This window comes from Delphinapterus leucas, chromosome 11 (genome assembly GCF_059928025.1).
Source record: "Delphinapterus leucas isolate spDelLeu-1000000601 "Yukka" chromosome 11, BTC_Dleu_Yukka2, whole genome shotgun sequence".
Taxonomy (NCBI): Eukaryota; Metazoa; Chordata; class Mammalia; order Artiodactyla; family Monodontidae; genus Delphinapterus; species Delphinapterus leucas.
In genome coordinates this window covers 88,994,611-89,012,376 of record NC_143139.1, presented here as the reverse complement: position 1 = coordinate 89,012,376, position 17,766 = coordinate 88,994,611, and the positions used below count along the sequence as shown (strand labels likewise).

The 17,766-nt window shown below is 44.8% G+C and overlaps 1 protein-coding gene across 2 annotated transcripts in view; it reads left to right on the top strand.

Moving 5' to 3' along the window:
• The window catches only part of LARGE1 (LARGE xylosyl- and glucuronyltransferase 1), a 590,997-nt gene that overhangs the window by 256,787 nt on the left and 316,444 nt on the right, over positions 1–17,766 (top strand). The window lies entirely within an intron of this gene.

The following is a 17,766-nucleotide window of genomic DNA, read 5'->3' as shown; positions in this document are numbered from 1 at the left end:
GAGGAGAGACAAGCTCAGTAACTTCTTTCCTTCTCACAAGCCAAGATAAATGTCATAACAGAGATAAGCCATCAGATACTTGGAATTTGATGCCATTTGCATTTCCTTCTTGCTTCTTCTGGGCTAAAGCTTCTTAATCGATAGGTGCAAAGATTGAAAAGTGTCAAATATGTGTGGAGGATGGAAGCCTTCTTTTTGGAGAAACGAATACCTGCGCCATCATCCAGTAAAACAACCCAGGCGTGTGTGTGTGCATGCCCACGTGTTCCAGACTGGATAATCACAGGCCTTATGAGACACGTATCATGGTAGAATGCATCCTTGCCAGAGCTGGAGAGAAAGGTCTCTTAGCTGGGGATTTGGACAAATGGCGTATTTTGGGATGTGGGGTTTATTTTTGCTGAATATCTGGCTTGATGAGTGTGGAGAAGCACATGCAAAGCAGGCTGGAGCCCCACCCTACCCAAATCTCCCCAGGGCTGCACAGTCAGGAAGTGCTTCTCCCTCCCATTGTGGCTTTGGAGGGAAGTGTGCTTTACATATGCAAATACGAGCCCTGAGTTTCACTTAATAATTATCAGCTGGAGATTCTATTGATGAGCAGCTGAGCTACTCATCCAGAGAGTAACTGTGAGTTAACCATTTCTAGGCCCCCCCTGGGTACTGCTGCTTCCAACCAGTCTCTGAATACTCTGGTGATTGCAGACAAAGGTTTTGATTCCCACCATTCTTCCCGTCTCCTGTCTGGCCTGAGCCTGGCAGCTGAGTCTTCCTGACCCCTTTTATTATCATGTGTGCATCTTTCCTCTGCCCTCACCTCCTTTCTGTTTTATAGGCTACGGAAGGCAGAATAGATCCATCTCTGTTTGCAGCAGTGGGATTGCTTACAGCTCCACAAATAATGGCCTTAGTTTCACCCTGCAGTAGCTCTCAGGCTTAGGCGACCCATGGCTGGCATTCTTTTAAAAGGACGCAAGAGGGAGACCTTCAAGATGGCAGAGGAGTAAGACGTGGAGATCACCTTCCTCCCCACAAATACATCAGAAATACATCTACACGTGGAACAACTCCTACAGAACACCTACTGAACGCTGACAGAAGACCTCAGACTTCCCAAAAGACACCCTCAGGCAACCTACATGCAGAGGCGGGTCCAAAGACAAAGCTGAACCCCAGGACCTGCGTGAACAAAGAAGACAAAAGGAAATCTCTCCAGCAGCCTCAGGAGCAGTGGATCAAATCTCAACAGTCAACTTGATGTACCCTGCATCTCTGGAGTACCTGAATAGACAACAAATAATCCCAGAATTGAGGCTGTGGACTTGGGGAGCAACTGTAGACTTGCAGTTTGCTTTCTGCATCTAAGTTGTTTCTGGTTTTGTGTTTATCTTAGTTTAGTATTTAGAGTTTATTATCATTGGTAGATTTGTTTATTGATTTGGTGGCTCTCTTTCTCCTTTTTTTTAATATATAGATTTTTTTTCATTTTTCTTTTTGTGAGTGTGTATGTATATGCTTCTTTGTGTGATTTTGTCTGTATAGCTTTGCTTTTACCATTTGTCTTAGGGCTCTGTCCGTGGTTTTTTTTTTTTAGTAGAGTTTTTAGCACTTGTTATCATTGGTGGATTTGTTTTTTTGGTTTGGTTGCTCTCTTCTTTCCTTTTGTTAATTTTAATAATTCTGTTTTATTTTATTTATTTATTTTTTGCTCGCTATTCTTCTGAGCTGTGTGGTTGACAGGATCTTGATGTTCCGGCCGTGTGTCAGGCCTGTGCTTCTGAGGGGGAAGAGCCGAGTTCAGGACATTGGTCCACTAGAGACCTCCCAGCCCCACATAATATCAAATGGCGAAAGCTCTCCCAGAGATCTCCATCTCAACGCTAAGACCCAGCTCCACTCAACGACCAGCAAGCTCCAGTGCTGGACACCCCATGCCAAACAACTAGCAAGGCTGGAACACAACCCCACCCATTAGCAGAGAGGCTGCCTAAAATCATAATAAGTTGACAGACATCCCAAAACACAACACCGGACACGGTCCTGCCCACCAGAAAGACAAGATCCACCCTCATCCACCAGAACACAGGCACTAGTCCCCTCCACCAGGAAGCCTACACAACCCACTGAACCAACCTTAGCCACTGGGGACAGATACCAAAAACAACGGGAACTATGAACCTGCAGCCTCTAAAAAGAAGACCCCAAGCACAGTAAATTAAGTAAAATGAGAAGACAGAGAAACACACAGCAGATGAAGGAGCAAGATAAAATCCCACCAGACCTAACAAATAAACAGGAAATGGGCAGTCTACCTGAGAAAGAATTCAGAGAAATGATAGTAAAGATGATCAAAAGTCTTGGAAACAGAATGGAGAAAATAAAAGAAACATTTAACAAGGACCTAGAAGAACTAAACAGCAAACAATGATGAACAACACAATAAATGAAATTAAAAATTCTCTAGAAGGAATCAATAGCAGAATAACTGAGGCAGAAGAACAAATAAGTGACCTGGAAGATAAAATAGTGGAAATAACTACTGCAGAGCAGAATAAAGAAAAAAGAATGAAAAGAATTGAGGACAGTTAGAAATCTCTGAGATAAGATTAAATGCACCAACATTCGAATTATAGGGGTCCCAGAAAAAGAAGAAAAAAAGAAAGGGACTGAGAAAATACTTGAAGAGATTATAGTTGACAGCTTCCTTAATGTGGGAAAGGAAATAGTCAATCAAGTCCAGGAAGCACAGAGAATCGCATACAGGATAAATCCAAGGAGAAACACACATATTAATCAAACTATCAAAAATTAAATACAAAGAAAAAATATTAAAAGTAGCAAGGGAAAAACAACAAATAACATACAAGGGAATCCCCATATGGTTAACAGCTGATCTTCCAGCAGAAATGCTGCAAGCAAGAATGGAGTGGAAGGACATATTTAAACTGATGAAAGGGAAAAACCTACAATCAAGATTACTCTACCCAGCAAGGAGCTCATTCAGATTTGACAGAGAAATTAAAACCTTTACAGACAAGCAAAAGCTAAGAGAATTCAACACCACCAAACCAGCTTTACAACAAATGCTAAAGGAACTTCTCTAGGCAGGAAACACAAGAGAAGGAAAAGACCTACAGTAACAAACCCAAAACAACTAAGAAAATGGTGATAGCACACATATCGATAACTACCTTAAATGTAAATGGATTAAATGATCCAACCAAAAGACATAGACTGGCTGAATGGATACAAAAACAAGACCCATCTATATGCTGTCTACAAGAGACCCACTTCAGGCCTAGGGACACATACAGACTGAAAGTGAGGGGATGGAAAAAGATATTCCATGCAATTGGAAATCAAAAGAAAGCTGGAGTAGCAATTCTCATATCAGACAAAATAGAGTTTAAAATAAAGACTATTACAAGAGACAAAGAGGAGCACTACATAATGATCAAAGGATCAATCCAAGACGAAGGTATAAAATTGTAAATATTTATGCACCCAACACAGGAGCACCTCAATACATAAGGCAAATGCTAACAGCCACAAAAGGGGAAATCCACAGTAACAAAATCATAGTAGGGGAGTTTAACACCCCACTTTCACCAATGGACAGATGATCCAAAAGGAAAATAAATAAGGAAATCACTTTGCTGTACCGCAGAAATGAATGCAGCATTGTAAATCAGCTGTACTTCAGTTTTAAAAAGTAAAATAAAATAAAGCTGACGGTGAGAGGACACAAGAAGACTGCAAGACAGGGCACCCGGGATGTCTAGATCAAGATATCAGGAACTTTCCTCCTCCCTGCTTTTCCTTTTCTTTATCCGGTGTGCGCTTGCCCTCTGGGACACCTGATAGTGTATTTGGGTCGCTTTGTCAGCCTCACGCATTCTAGCTGTGCCTGAGCCCAGTTCATTGGGCTGTTAGAAAAGGTTTTTTTCGAACTCTTCTCTTATTCATCTTTTTGCAGAAAGTTCCTTACTTTCTTGATCCTTATTGAAACTGTCCTGCTACTTGTCTATCTTGTAAGTGTACTACATGCAGGGTGTCCCCACTTGTCCCGTGGGAATGCAACCTTTATTTCCTTCAGAGAGCTATTTAGAGACAGAAGGTGGAATGAAAACAGGGTTTCTGGGGGGAAGGGGGGGGTATCAGTTCAAGCCCTTTCCTTTGTTTGCAGAACGTCTTGGCAAGTTACTTTAGCTCAGTGAGCTTCTGCTTCTTTAAAATCGAGACAATAAAACCCACCTCAGAGATGTGGGACTTAAATAAGGTAATGTGTGAAACTCACTCAGCCAACATGCGTGGCCAGTAAGGGAGCTGTAGTTGTCATCCTCATTCGAAACCCAATTCCCGTCATTGAACTGTGCTAGTAATTGCTTGTATTCCTTGCCTTGGTCATTTAGGACCTTGACTGCGTGCGTATTATGTAGCTGGTTCTAGACCCTGGAGATATAATGGTGGATGAGACAGATCCAGAAAAGACGCTTCCACCGCGGAACTTGTATTCTAGGGCTGGAGACAGACAAACAAGAAGAAAACAAAGAAATGTCTCCTTGGGGAGAGTAGTGTAATGTGTGCAGTGGAGAAGAAGTACCAGAGAAGGAGTGACAGAGACCAGGGCTGCTGGACGGGCAGGGATGGGTTTTCAGAGACTGGTGTACAGATTCTTCTCTGAGGATTGGTACTCAAGCAGGTTTCCCAATTCAGATCGTGGAAGCCAGCAGCAAGTGCAGAGGCCCCAGGGTGTGGGACAGTGGTTGGTATATTCGAGAACATCTGGAAGGCCAGTGTGGTGGCTGCAGAGGGAATGGAGGAACATTCTAAGGTCAGAAAGATAACCCCGGTCAAGGTTTTGTTGGGCCATGTAACCCATGGTAAGGTGTTTGAGTTTTGTGTTTAGTTTGATGGGAAGCCGTCCGAGGGATGGTTTGAGCAGGATGGTGGTGGGGTCTGAGGACCATTTTTAAGTGTCATCTGGCTTCTGAGTGGTGAGCAGACTGGAGCCGGGTGGCCTGGTAGGTGGCTGTTGCATGAGTCCAGGTGGGAAATGGTGGGACCTGGGCTGGCGTGGTGGTGTGCGAGTTTGGATTCAGGGTATACTTTGAAGGCAGAGCCAACATTCAGATATATTGCTAACGCAGCGTACGTGGGAGGTGAGGGAAGAGATTCAAGGATGAGCCCTAGGTGGTTTTTTGGTTTTTGTTTTTTTTTTTTGCGTTACGTGGGCCTCTCACTGTTGTGGCCTCTCCCGTCGCGGAGCACAGGCTCCGGACGCGCAGGCTCAGTGGCCGTGGCTCACGGGCCCAGCCGCTCCGCGACATGTGGGATCCTCCCGGACCGAGGCACGATCCCGCGTCCCCTGCATCTGCAGGCGGACTCTCAACCACTGCGCCACCAGGGAAGCCCGAGCCCTAGGTTTTTGACCTGTGCATTGGGAACAACAGTGATGCCGTTGGCTGAAGGGGGAGCGGAAGGTTTAGGAAGGGCTGTTGTTTGGATGTGAGGACATCACGTAACTCTTGAGTCATCGTCTCTTTCCGAGTTGGGGACACATAAGAATGCTCATTGCTTACAGACCTGGTGCTGGACTCTCGGGAAACAGAAGTGGCTCAACGTGGTCCCTGCCTTCCCTGGCACAGCATCTGCCCCGAACAGGTGCTGAAGGGATGCAAGTCCCAGTGCCAAGCAGTTTGCATGAACAGCTGCTACAAACGTAGTAAGAGCCATCACCTTAGATCCATGGTGGGAGGTTACAGGAAATCCAGTTATGGGGAGAGGAGTGGAGTGGCCATCCCACCCTGGGCAGATTGGAGAAGGGTTCCTCGAAGGGAATTTTTAACCAGATGTTGGAGAAGCAGTGATCATTCACCAGGTGATAAGTCCTGCAAAGGGAATGGCACAAATACTTAATGCTTATTCCAATTGCTGGTCATGCCAGCCAGGATCTTAGCGTAGGGCTGCCGTGTGTAAAGGCTTTGGAAATACTGGATGGTGAATACTGGATGGTTCTCGGAGGTGCTCTTCAGGGCCAGAAGATGGAGTCAGAAAGTGCAGGAGACTTCAAGAGCAGTTCCAGAAACTCTAGAAAGCCTCGAATAAGTGTTTCCTCTTGACAGATCTGTTCTGATGTCTTGACACGGTCTCTGAGGTCAGTCCCATTAGTACAGCCTCAGGTGGGCCTCTGGCCTGCAAGGGACTCTTCTCTTCAGGGCCAGGAATTGGGGTCTGTACTGGAGCATCACCATCCAGGCATCCCTTGGGTCCTCTCTAAGTCCTCCCTGTACCCAAGCCCATGCTTCCTTTCAACTTGCTGAGGAAAATCCTGGGTTTGCCTTACAGTGGAGCTGAGTTGAGGGTCCTTAGTTTTATTCTTTTTGCTTCTGTGATAAGGTTGGAAGCACCTTATAGAAAAATCTTCATCATCCCTGGAGGAGGACTTGGAAGAAAATAACCATCTGTCAAAAGTAGAGATGGCAGGTTTTGCTTAATAGGTATTAGCACGATATTTTACCCAAACATCTATCTTGTTCTTGGTAATGTCTTATCTTTGCCAAGTGCCCATCCTGAAAAATGCTATTTCTGTCAAGCTGAGCTCCTGATAAAAATCTTCTATCTACCCCTCTGCCCCGAGTCTATCCTGATAAAACCTCATTCTTCATTTCTGATTTCCTCCCAAGGGATGGTTTGGATTTGTCAGGAAGGGGTGAAAAAAGGATGATAAGGGTTTTTCTTTTCTTCTTCTTTCTTAAAATTTTGTTTCCATATAGATGCTCATGGCAATTGGAATATAATTTTAAGTAAGTCAAGCTGATAAGGGGTGGGGGGGGTTGGAGACTGTGAAGAAAGGAAAAGGAGAGAAAAAGAGAGCAGTCATTTATAGGCAAGAGCATGTTCAGTCAGGCTTTTGGTTGTTTTCTCTTGTTTTTCATTTACAATTGAGCCGAGGATGGTAACATTGATTTCGGTGACGTGGCAGTTTACAGGAAGGGGATGCTATTGAAGGAATCAACCACATTCACAAAAACACTTGCTTCCTCTTCTCTTTGAAATATGTAGGAATATTCTTTATGGCAGCTACTCGTGCTGGTGGTTGGCTCCGTAGCCATTACTAACTTTAACTACTGCAGATCAAGTGTCCTACTTGTCTTTGTTAACTCTTTCTTCTAATCTCCTTTCCAACTCCTTTTTTTCAGTATCTCATCAGGTCTAACTGTACCATGAACACTGCAGGCCAGAACTGGGTTCTCCTGATGTAGTGCAGCCTGCATGAGGTTTGCACAAAGGGCAGAGGCTTTGTCTCAAAGCCAGTTCAGTGTAGAGGAGATGAGGTGTGTCAGAAGGCCCCCAAAATCGGGTGCAAATCAAGCCAGTCCTCACTGACACGAGACCTCCTGAAATACCAGAAGTGGGAGAAGGGATTCTTCGCCTATGTTAATCCTCACTTAAATGCAGCCCAGAGAAAGAGAGCTTTTGCTCAGATTGGCACGTGCCTAATTTCAGATACGGTGGTGGATAAGCACACTGGCCACCATCACTGACGTAGAGCACGAAGACTACCCTCTCGCCTCCTGGTCATGCCTTGCACTCAGTTTTCCTCTTTTACCCCTGGGACATTCATGAAAGTACCATCCTCCAAAAGCAGCAGAATCTCTAAGCCTGAGGGTACTGTTTGGTGGTCCCCCTTCCTCCCTAGATGAGCAGAGCGCCATCGTTCAAGTCTGACACAGTCCAATGAAAGAGGCACTCAGGATGCAAGGCAGTCGTTCTTTTGGGTCCTTTTTGCAAGAGTCCCTAACTCTTTTCCCTGGATCTGAATTCCGCTCTGGCAGTTCCCCCCTGAAATGAGATGATCTAGGAGCTCTGGGGAGGAGAAGGGAGCAGAATGGATGGGCCAGAGCTCTGCTGATTTGTCTGGAGTCCCGAAGCATCTGCCGCCTGCCATGGAAATCTTCCATCCCTCTGTAATCCAAGCCAGACATTGTTGTCAAAACTCACCATTAAAATTCTTTTTATTTAATTTAATTTTTAAAATTCTTTTTAAATGTTTTTTGATAAATAAATATAGCCACCAAGTATGACAATGTGAGGCTTATGGAAAGCATGGGTTCACATTTTTAGAAAAGGACAGTTTTCAGTATCCTTAGTGCGACGAACGTAAAATTTTAAAACCTTGATAAAGAGTCATCCCATGTAGCTTTATTGATGTGAACAAGATTTTAGTTACCAAAAACAAAACAAAACAAAGAAAAACAAGCCTCATTAAAAAATTTTTACCGGGGCTTCCCTGGCGGCGCAGTGGTTGAGAGTCCGCCTGCCGATGCAGGGGACGCCAGTTTGTGACCCGGTCCGGGAGGATCCCACATGCCGCGGAGCGGCTGGGCCCATGAGCCATGGCCGCTGAGCCTGAGCGTCCGGAGCCTGTGCTCCGCAACGGGAGAGGCCACAACAGTGAGAGGCCCGCGTACCGCAAAAAAAAAAAAAAAATTTACCGTAAAATATGATTCTCCCCAACATACATGATTTGCCACTCTTGGAACGTATTAGTGGGATTTTATAAGGGCTATGAATATTTCATATAAAATAACATATATTGCTAAGGTTAAAAAAATAGATCAGTGGAAAAATATGAAGTCATCTATCTTGAGTGCTGCCGAAGAGGAAATGAAGGAGAAATTCTAGAATATTTCTGAGTCTGATGCTACAGTCAGGGGCCATGTTGGTGACTTGGGGATGTCCAGTTCACATTTTACAAAGGATAAAATCATCTTGCTCGTTTTAGTTTTGACGTCTTTCCTAATAAAGGGAACCGTTTCCAACTATTGCCGGTGAATGGAATATGTCTCAAGAGGCTCTGGGAGGGGAAAGACCACTTTGGCAAACTCAGCCGTCGGAGTCCACCCGTGAAGCTTGGTGTCTTTGAGGCTGTGCAGAAAGTGATTGAAGTTAACTCGGTAAGGGCAGAGAGTGAGCAAAGGTGATTGGAGTATGAATTTATTTGACTCTCACACACTGGTTGATGCCCCAGATTGGAATAAACATCACATTTTCTGGAATGCACTGTATTCTTCCCTCCAATAGTTGTTTCTAAAGCACCTGGTGATCTAAGAGCTCAACTCTGCTGTCACGCCATTCAATTATATTAAAAAACAGAGCACTAAATACATTATCCTTTGTCTTGTTCAGTGACGATTTGAATGCTACCAACGAAGTCTTTCTGTTAATGCTTAGATTCCTTGAACATCAAAGAGAAGTAAGATGGGCCAGATTTAGGAGTGGAAAGATTCAGTTACTCTTGCTGTGAGAACCAACTGCCTCAGGCTTTCAGAACTTAGGATATTTGGCCAAAAACATTTGAGGCTTTTAAAATCACTGATCCTGAAGTTTCAAGGGGCAAACCACTGACATCGTGGCTTATTAGGACACCCTTAAGCGCTTCACTCCAAAACCCAGCTATGGATACAGCAAATCGGTGCTAAAAATGCCTTCATTTTCTTGACTTAATGAAGCTCTTTAAGACAAAGTTCTGCAAAATAATTTCATGGAGGAAAAGAAGTCAAACTTCTTTTACCCTATTATGATGAGACAAATCTAGGCTTCTTTTCCTGGCCTGCTGGTAGCTGATTCTTTTCAGAAGCATGCCGGGAGCTCTGTTGTGTTTGGTCTTTGCCAGAAATGCTCTAAGGTCTTTGCTGGAACTCAAGTTTGCTTTGGTTGCCAAAGATGATTCCAGGAAATGACTCTGGGGCATTTTTGGGTAAAAATGTTCCCTGTTTATCCCGTAACAAGCAAACAGCCTTTTCGTGTCATCACTCCCTTTTTCCTCCTCTGGGCAAATCTGGTTCCACAATTCGGAACTTGGGAAAATAGCTCCACCCAGACCTGTGTCTTACTCTGAACCTGTAACCTACCAAGAGTGACAGCTGAGCTTGTGATGTGTGAGTAGACTCAGCTGTCATGTGGCGATCCAGTGATCACAATTTAAAAGCAGTTTTTAAATGGGAGATTTTAAAGATTGAACTGAGTTTTCTAAATTTTTCTAAAATGACTTTGGCCACAATATTTAATTTAGTTTGCAATTTCAAAATGCATTGAAGGAGAGTGTGAAGTTTTTATGTTGATTGCAAGGAAGGCATTGTGCTTTTTAGAATTACAAAATGCTTACTTAATGAATGCAGCCTTATGTGGAAGGCGAGAAATTGGAGTAAATCATTGGAATGGAGTGACATCTTGGTCATAGAGGGCGGAGTCTGGAACCAGGGAAGCTGGCAGGTCTGGCAACTGCAATAGTAGAACCCTGCTTTGGGAAAAGCTCTCATCCTGGAAGGAAGGGGGATTGATAGCAGCAAAACAGCCCCAAGCGTGGAGGAGCTAGAATGTCGGGCAGCCTAGGTTATAGGAAATCAGGAAGGCCCTGGGTTACACGATGGGAGCTATTCTAAGAATACAGTAGAGACTGGAGCAAGGGCAGTACCGGAATTAAGTGCGACAGTGCTGCTAAGACCTCTTTGCATCAGAGCCTGTTCCTTAAATTTGCCTTAAGGAGCAAACGGGCAAATGGTGTTTATGGTGTCTCAGCCTGAGGTTGGGGGAAATGCCTAAGCCAGGGTTTCTCAATCTTGACTACACATGAGAACACGGGAGGGTGGCTGCTTTTTTTTTTTTTTTTTTTTTTTTTTCTTGGCGGTACGCGGGCCTCTAGCTGTTGTGGCCTCTCCCGTTGCGGAGCACAGGCTCCGGACGCGCAGGCTCAGCAGCCATGGCTCACGGGCCCAGCCGCCCCGCGGCATGTGGGATCTTCCCGGACCGGGGCACGAACCCGTGTCCCCTGCATCAGCAGGTGGACTCTCAACCACTGCGCCACCAGGGAAGCCCGGGTGGCTGCTTTTTAAAATGCTCATAACTAGACCATAACCTCCAGAGATTCTGAGCTAATTAATCTGGGATTTTTTTTTTTAAGTTTCCCAAGGGATTGTAATGGTAGCCAGGATTGAGAACCACTGGCTAAGGGAGCAGGAGATGAAGCAGAAGCAACAATAAACTAGATTGGACATATTTGGAGAGGGGCAAATAGGAGACATTGTGATTTGGGGCAGATAGAGAAATTGATCTGGAGCCAATGAACCTGAGTTCAAGTCTTTCCCTTTGCCGCCTGTTGCTGGGGTGACATTGAACAGGTTAAGTCATGTGTCTGTTTCTTTTTTTTTTCCGTTTGTCAAATAGGGTCAGTGTGAGAGCACCCACTCGATTAGAAGCGTTGTATAAATTAAAATGAGATGACACAGCCTCTAAGCACTGGACATGTACTCAATAGGAAGTGACCAAGTGTTTGTTGAATTTTATAGATGACCTTGAAGCAGATGGAGAAGCTTCTGTACATTGTCAAACTGCACAATGTGGTGGGAATAGGGTTTTCATTAAGCACATCCCTGGCACCTGTGAGTAAGGCTGGCAGGAACAGAGAGAGATTGGAAGTGGGGAGACAAACTGAGGAGACCAATGTTCTAGAACAAAGATCCACAAACTAGGGCTTGCAGGCCAAATCTGGCCCAGCGCTTGTTTTTGTAAATAAAGTTTTATTGTAACACGGCCATGCTCGTGTGTTAGGAATTTCTGTGGCTGCTTTTGTGCTGCAAAGCCAGAGTTGAGTCCTTGCATCAGAGACCGCATGGCCTACAGAGTAAAACATATTTACTCTCCGGGCATTTACAGAAGTTTGATACCCCTGTTTTAGGATAAGATTAAAAGGCTGGGTTTGAGATGGAATGTTTGAAATAGAATGAGAAGGACTTCAAACATCAGGAGAATTGGCAGGCCCTGGTGACAGATTGTACATAGGGGGATTTTGCCGAATAAATGTTAGGGATGCGATGTTTTCACTGTGGGTAGAATGATGCAGGGGGACAGCCTTCCTGAAATCTGGGCATGAGTGCAGGATTGTGGTGTCCTTGGCCAGAAAGATCTAGGACTGTCAGCACTGGAAGGGGCTGGTATGAGCTCGCGACATGGTGGTCTCAGGGCTGGGGTCCCTGCCTCCATTAATGAGCACCCCCACCCAGTTCTGTCTGCAGGGGTGGCTATCACAGTGTGAAATGCCAGTACTCCAGAGAGAGTCAGTGCGCACAAACTGATTCAGATCATCACTTAGGACGTTTTGGATGCCAAGTCCCTAATCTCTGTCACCGTACTGCACGGAGGTTGATTTTCAATTTACCTTTTTTGTTCTGAATCTTAGCTGTTTTGATTCTTAATTCAGAGCATTCATCTCAAGTGGATTCAGAGATTCAAATCTGATGATAAATTCATGTTTGTTGAGAAGTTTGGGAGGGAGGAGGAAGATGTTGCCAACTGAGATTCTGAATAATGTCTTGTTTGACATTTTAAACTCAAAGTGGGCTGAACTGTAGATCAACACATATAGGCATTATGTGACAGAGATGCACCTTGTGTACAAATACAGTGCAGATCTGGGGGGAAAAAAGAAAAAAGAAACCTGGAAGGAAAGGTAATAGAAAAGCAAAGGTCAGGGGGGCTTAGAAATGAAGGATCCTATTCACTGTTGTCTTTATGTGTCCTGCCTCTGGGTTTGGTGGGGTGGGTTAGGGTGGGTGGGAAGGGGAAATTTGAGTATCTACTCTGATTAGGCCTGCTGCTAGGTAATAATGTACACACCCCGCTGTCTCCCATTTTACATATGGGGACAGTGAGTCACAGAAGTTAAGTACTTTGCCTAAGGTTAATTATTAGTAGGTGGCAGAACCGTAATTCAAACTCAGCTCTTTCTTATTCCAAATCCCATGCTTTTATGACTAGATTTGATTTGTTTGCTTTTCTTGGTTATCTCTCCCTCTTCCCCCAGCAATTAACCTTATAATGAAGTCACTTTGTAAGTACAGTTGATCCTTGAATAACGCAGGTTTGAACTGCATGGGTCCACTACATGCAGAGTTTTTTCAATTAATACGTATACTATATGATCTGTAGTTGGTTGAATCAGCAGATGTGGAACCACAGACATAGAGGACCAACTCTAAAGTTATACGTGGATTTTCAGCTGCGTAGGGGATCCATGCCTCTAGCCCCCAGGTTGTTCAAAGTTCCAGTGAACTGGTAGTTGAAGGTTTGCTAGATCTATTTTTTTCATGCCTTTTTTTTTTTAAGCTCTAGATGCCAGTCCTTCCCTTCATCCTTCCTTGAAATGCTTGTTAAGTGCAGGCAGCGTGCCAGGCCCTGAGGACAGAGAGGCTGTGTACTGGGCAGTGGTACTCAGTGTGATCTACAGAGTGTTGTTGGTCTCTGTACTAGTCAGGGTTGTTCAGACAGACAGACAAACAGGGTGTGTGTGTGTGTGTGTGTGTGTGTAAAGAAATTTATGATAAATAATTGGCTCATGCAATTATAGAGATGGTCAAGTCCCATATCTGCAGGGTCAGTTTGCAAGCTGGAAACCCAGGGGAACCGATGATGTAATTCTAGTTGAAGGTTGGCAGGCTCGAGACCCAGGAAGAGCCAGTGTTTCAGTTCAAGTCCAAAGGCAGGGAAAACAAAACAATGTCCCAGCTCAGAAGTTGTCAGGCAGGAGGAATTCTCCCTTCCTAGTGGGGAAGGGTCAGCCTTTTTGTTCTCTTCAGGCCTTTGACTGTTTGGATGAGACCCACCACATTAGGGAAGGCAATGAGCTTTACCCACTCTACTGATTCAAATGTTAATCTCATCCCCAAACACCCAGAATAAGTTTGACCCCGTTATCTGGACACCCCATGACCCAGTCAAGTTGACATATAGAATGAACCATCACAGCCCCCAAACTGTTACTGGTCTTCAACAAGGTAAGTATGGAAGTTGGGGGCAGGCACGTCGAGAGCAGTTGGACATGTGTCAGGCATGCGATCAGTGGAGCTTGTCTTGATGACTAGGGTATGGACCGGTTTGTTGAATTCACGTGAAGAATTGCATGTAGGGTAAGCTATGTATTAGGCATGTGTATTGGGCCAGCATTTTATCCAAGGTGGATTGGAGGGAAAAGCTTCAGTACTGCCAGTTTGAGAAGTAACTGCTGTGGGTTCAGTGGTTTCCATCGACGATACAGTCCCACGTGATGGGCTTTATAATGACGGCCTAGACACGAAGAAAGAGGAGCGTTCCTGGGAGAGACCAGGGCCCAGAAGCCATCACAAGAGATGTGCAGACCACTTCGAAGACGGCAGGCCTTGCACTGTCCTAACCCTGCCCCCACTACATCCCCCCAGAGGGTTAGGAAAAAAGGGGTCAGGAGCCAGAGAGATGTGTAGTCCAGGAACAAAAGCAGTAGGAAGGCTGAATGAGCTGTGAACATGGCAGGGCAACGGGCCCCGCTGTCTTGACTTCCGGCCATGCAGCACTGGATGGGTCGGCTGGGTTAGAGATGCAGGGTCCATCTGTACACGAGCCCACGGCAAGTTAGAGCCGAGAGGTGCCCATCTCCAGGACACTCCCTTTCAGGAAGAGAAAGAGGAAGGGGCCGGCTCAAGGTGATGCACCTTGCAAACACACAAACCAGCGGTTCCGATTCTGCTGTTTATTGAGCCCTTCTTACATGCCAGGCACCGGGCACAGTACAGCACGTGGCTTTTTCCAACGTCCGCTCCCCCTCCTTGAGGCCTGGCTTTTATTATTTTATGTGTCTTCATTGGTGACTAATCTGTGGAGTTTTAAGGTAGAGAAAACACCTGCAAGTCTCTGAGAGCTAAGTTTGGTCGAAACCAGTTGGGATCTAAAGCAGGAAATGGACACAGGATAGGATACTGAGAGCATTTTCCCCCTCACTACCCTGGAATTAGGATTGCTTAGGGATTACATAATTATGCCTTTATAAGCACGTCATCAAAGAATTAGAAATAAGTAAACTGGGGGGCTTTTGGGAGAGGAGCTAGAGGAAGTGACAGGACCCCCATGGGAAGGCTGCCTGCTCCTCCGTTTAGCCTCTGCGTGAACTTTGACCTGCCTAAGGCTGAAGGAAAGAAGGTTCAGAGATGCCACATATCAAAGTAAGTGAAGGTTTGTTGGCCACTTTCTCCCACGTGCCACTCAGAGAACAGCCCGTGTTCAGAAAATGGACAGCGCTCAACACCCTAATTTACATCATCAACTCATCTTGCCCGTAATATCACCTGTCTGCACCCCTACCCCCCGACTGGGACAGGGGTTGCAGGAGCTAATCGACACCAAATACCGTCCAATGAGAGTTCAAGTGGTTGGTATTTCAGTATCTTACTTAAGCCTCCCCCATCACCCTTGCAAGGTTAGCGTTTCTACTTGCATTTCAGGGAAAGGAAAACCAAAGCTCATAGCATTTAATTCCTCCAAAGAACAAATTCAGAGTTCCCATTTGTTGTATATTTTCCAGAGCTTCTGGGATCCTGGTGGGCTTCCAGAGCTTCCTGGGTTCCTTCCCCAAAAGTGCCAAGGTCCTTTCAGAAGGAAGAAGACCCCTCAAGCCCCAGAGCAACTGTACCTCCAACTCGGGCCATACATTCAGGAGTTCGGCCACACGCAGTCAGAGACCTTGTTTCCAGTCGCCACAAGGGGAGCACGGCTTAAGCTTGTAGAGGCTCAGTTTCCTCATCTGTAATGGGGACACCGATTGCCACCTGCTTGTGCTGTGATAACCCAAGACATTGTCAGTGTGAACTGCCCAGCCCCTGCACAGAGCCATAGCAGGTGCAAAGCGTTAACTGCCCTGCCCACTGATGGAAGCTAGATTATCGTCCTCCCCACCCCTGCTTGAAGGGTCAGTGTTGGCTGAGAAAACACAATTGCTGTTGTTGCTCCCTTCTCTTTTTCATTCTCAGTGGAACTCATTTGGTTTTACCAAACAAGGGGACAGGTTTCAAAAGCCCCGGTCAGCTTGTAATCAGCCAGCTTTGGTAACAATGCAACCCTAATCAACCTGTGATTTCACATCTCCATACACTCGGCCTTGGCCTTAGGTCTGTCGTCCGTCCGGAGCAGTGGAATTCAGCGAGTCATATTTGCTGTGTTGATAGCAAAGGACCTGGGAGCTCAGGCATTTAACCCTGAGGTGATTAAGAGGGAAAAAAGGAGTCGTGTTTGTGAAAACCCAGAAACATATCAAAGAGCCCTGGGCAGAGGCAGGCGCAGTAAGGCAGCACAGGTGAAACTCGCAGGGTGTAATTCATCACATTCTTTGATCCTCAAGTTTTGTGAGTCACAGAGACTCCCTGGGACAGTTTGCAAGCTCAGTGGGGTCTGGGCAGGAAGGAGAAAAACTCCAAGTGTGGAAAAAGTGTTTTTTTAGCAGGAAGCTGAGAGAGGGTAATTTTCTAGAGATGTGATTTTTGCTTGGTCTTCTCTGAGGCGGCTGTATTGTAGCTGGATCCTGGGATTTCTGCAGCATGAGAAGAGAGGAGGGAGAGTTTTGGGTGTGTCTTGTGTCCCTGGGGCTCCTCAACAGTAAGCATGCATTGAGCACTTACTGTGTACAAGGAGTTATGCTAAATATCCTTGGAAGATGAGGTTTTTACATTAATAGTTTTTAAATCCGTGGTTCTATATATAGCCTTCTATGAATCTGCATTTAAGGGGAGTGTGTACAGGCTCGGGTATAAGAGAGACCTGGGTACGAATTTTGATACCACTGGGCTCTGATTGTGTGACTTTGAGAGACCTACTTGTCTTCTCTGTGTATGATTGTTAAATAGACTGTTTCTGCCCTCAGTTTCATGATTATGCTCCTACTTTCTTCTTCCTTTTTGCACTTAATTATTTTATTCTCTTGTCATGGACACATGCATCCACGCTTCCAGCATTTATCATATATTATGATATGTTTCCACAAAGATAAGTAAGAGCCAGTTTTTGTCCTCGTTGAACACCCATTCTTCATAGGAAACATTTAGTAAAACAATTTACCAAATCCAGTGTGACAGGCACATATTTTTCTTAGTGCTGTGTACGAAATGCTGTTGGAATATGCTGATAGATATTTTATCTGCAAATTGAAGAAGGCTTCCCTTGGGAGGTGATGCTTCTGAAACTGGGTTTTGAAGGATAAATAGGAGTTCACATAGGAAGAACTAAATTAACTTAATCATTATTAATACTTCTTTATTCCTTCTCTTCTTTTTTCCTCTCCTCCACTTCCTCCTACTCTCCCCCCATTCTCCTCCTTTCTCTCCTCCTCCTACTTCATATTCATGTTTTATTGCTAACAAGAATATCTACCTGGAAATGCGCCAAGTAGGGAAAAGAAGACAGTGCATTTAATTAGGAAAAATTATATTGTGATTGTCTTCTCCAAACAGCATGTTAGTTTTTTTCTTAATTGAAGTATGGTTGATTTACAGTGTTGCATTAGTTTCTGGTGTCCAGCAAGTGATTCAGTTATACATATATATACATACTCTTTTTCATATTCTTTTCCATTATGGTTTATTACAGGATATTGAATATAGTTCCCCATGCTATACAGTAGGGCCTTGTTGTTTATTTTATATATAGTAGTTTGAATCTGCCAGTGGCGAACTCCTGCTAATTTATACCCCCCCATCCCCTTTGGTAACCATAAGTTTGTTTTCTATGTCCCTGAGTGTCTTTCTGCTTCATAAATAAGTTTATATGTGTCATATTTTAGATTCCACATATAAGTGACATCATATGATATGTGCCTTTCTCTGTCTGACTTCACTTAGTATGATAATCTCTAGGTCCATCCATGTTGCTGCAAATGGCATTATTTCATTCTTTTTATGGCTGAGTAAT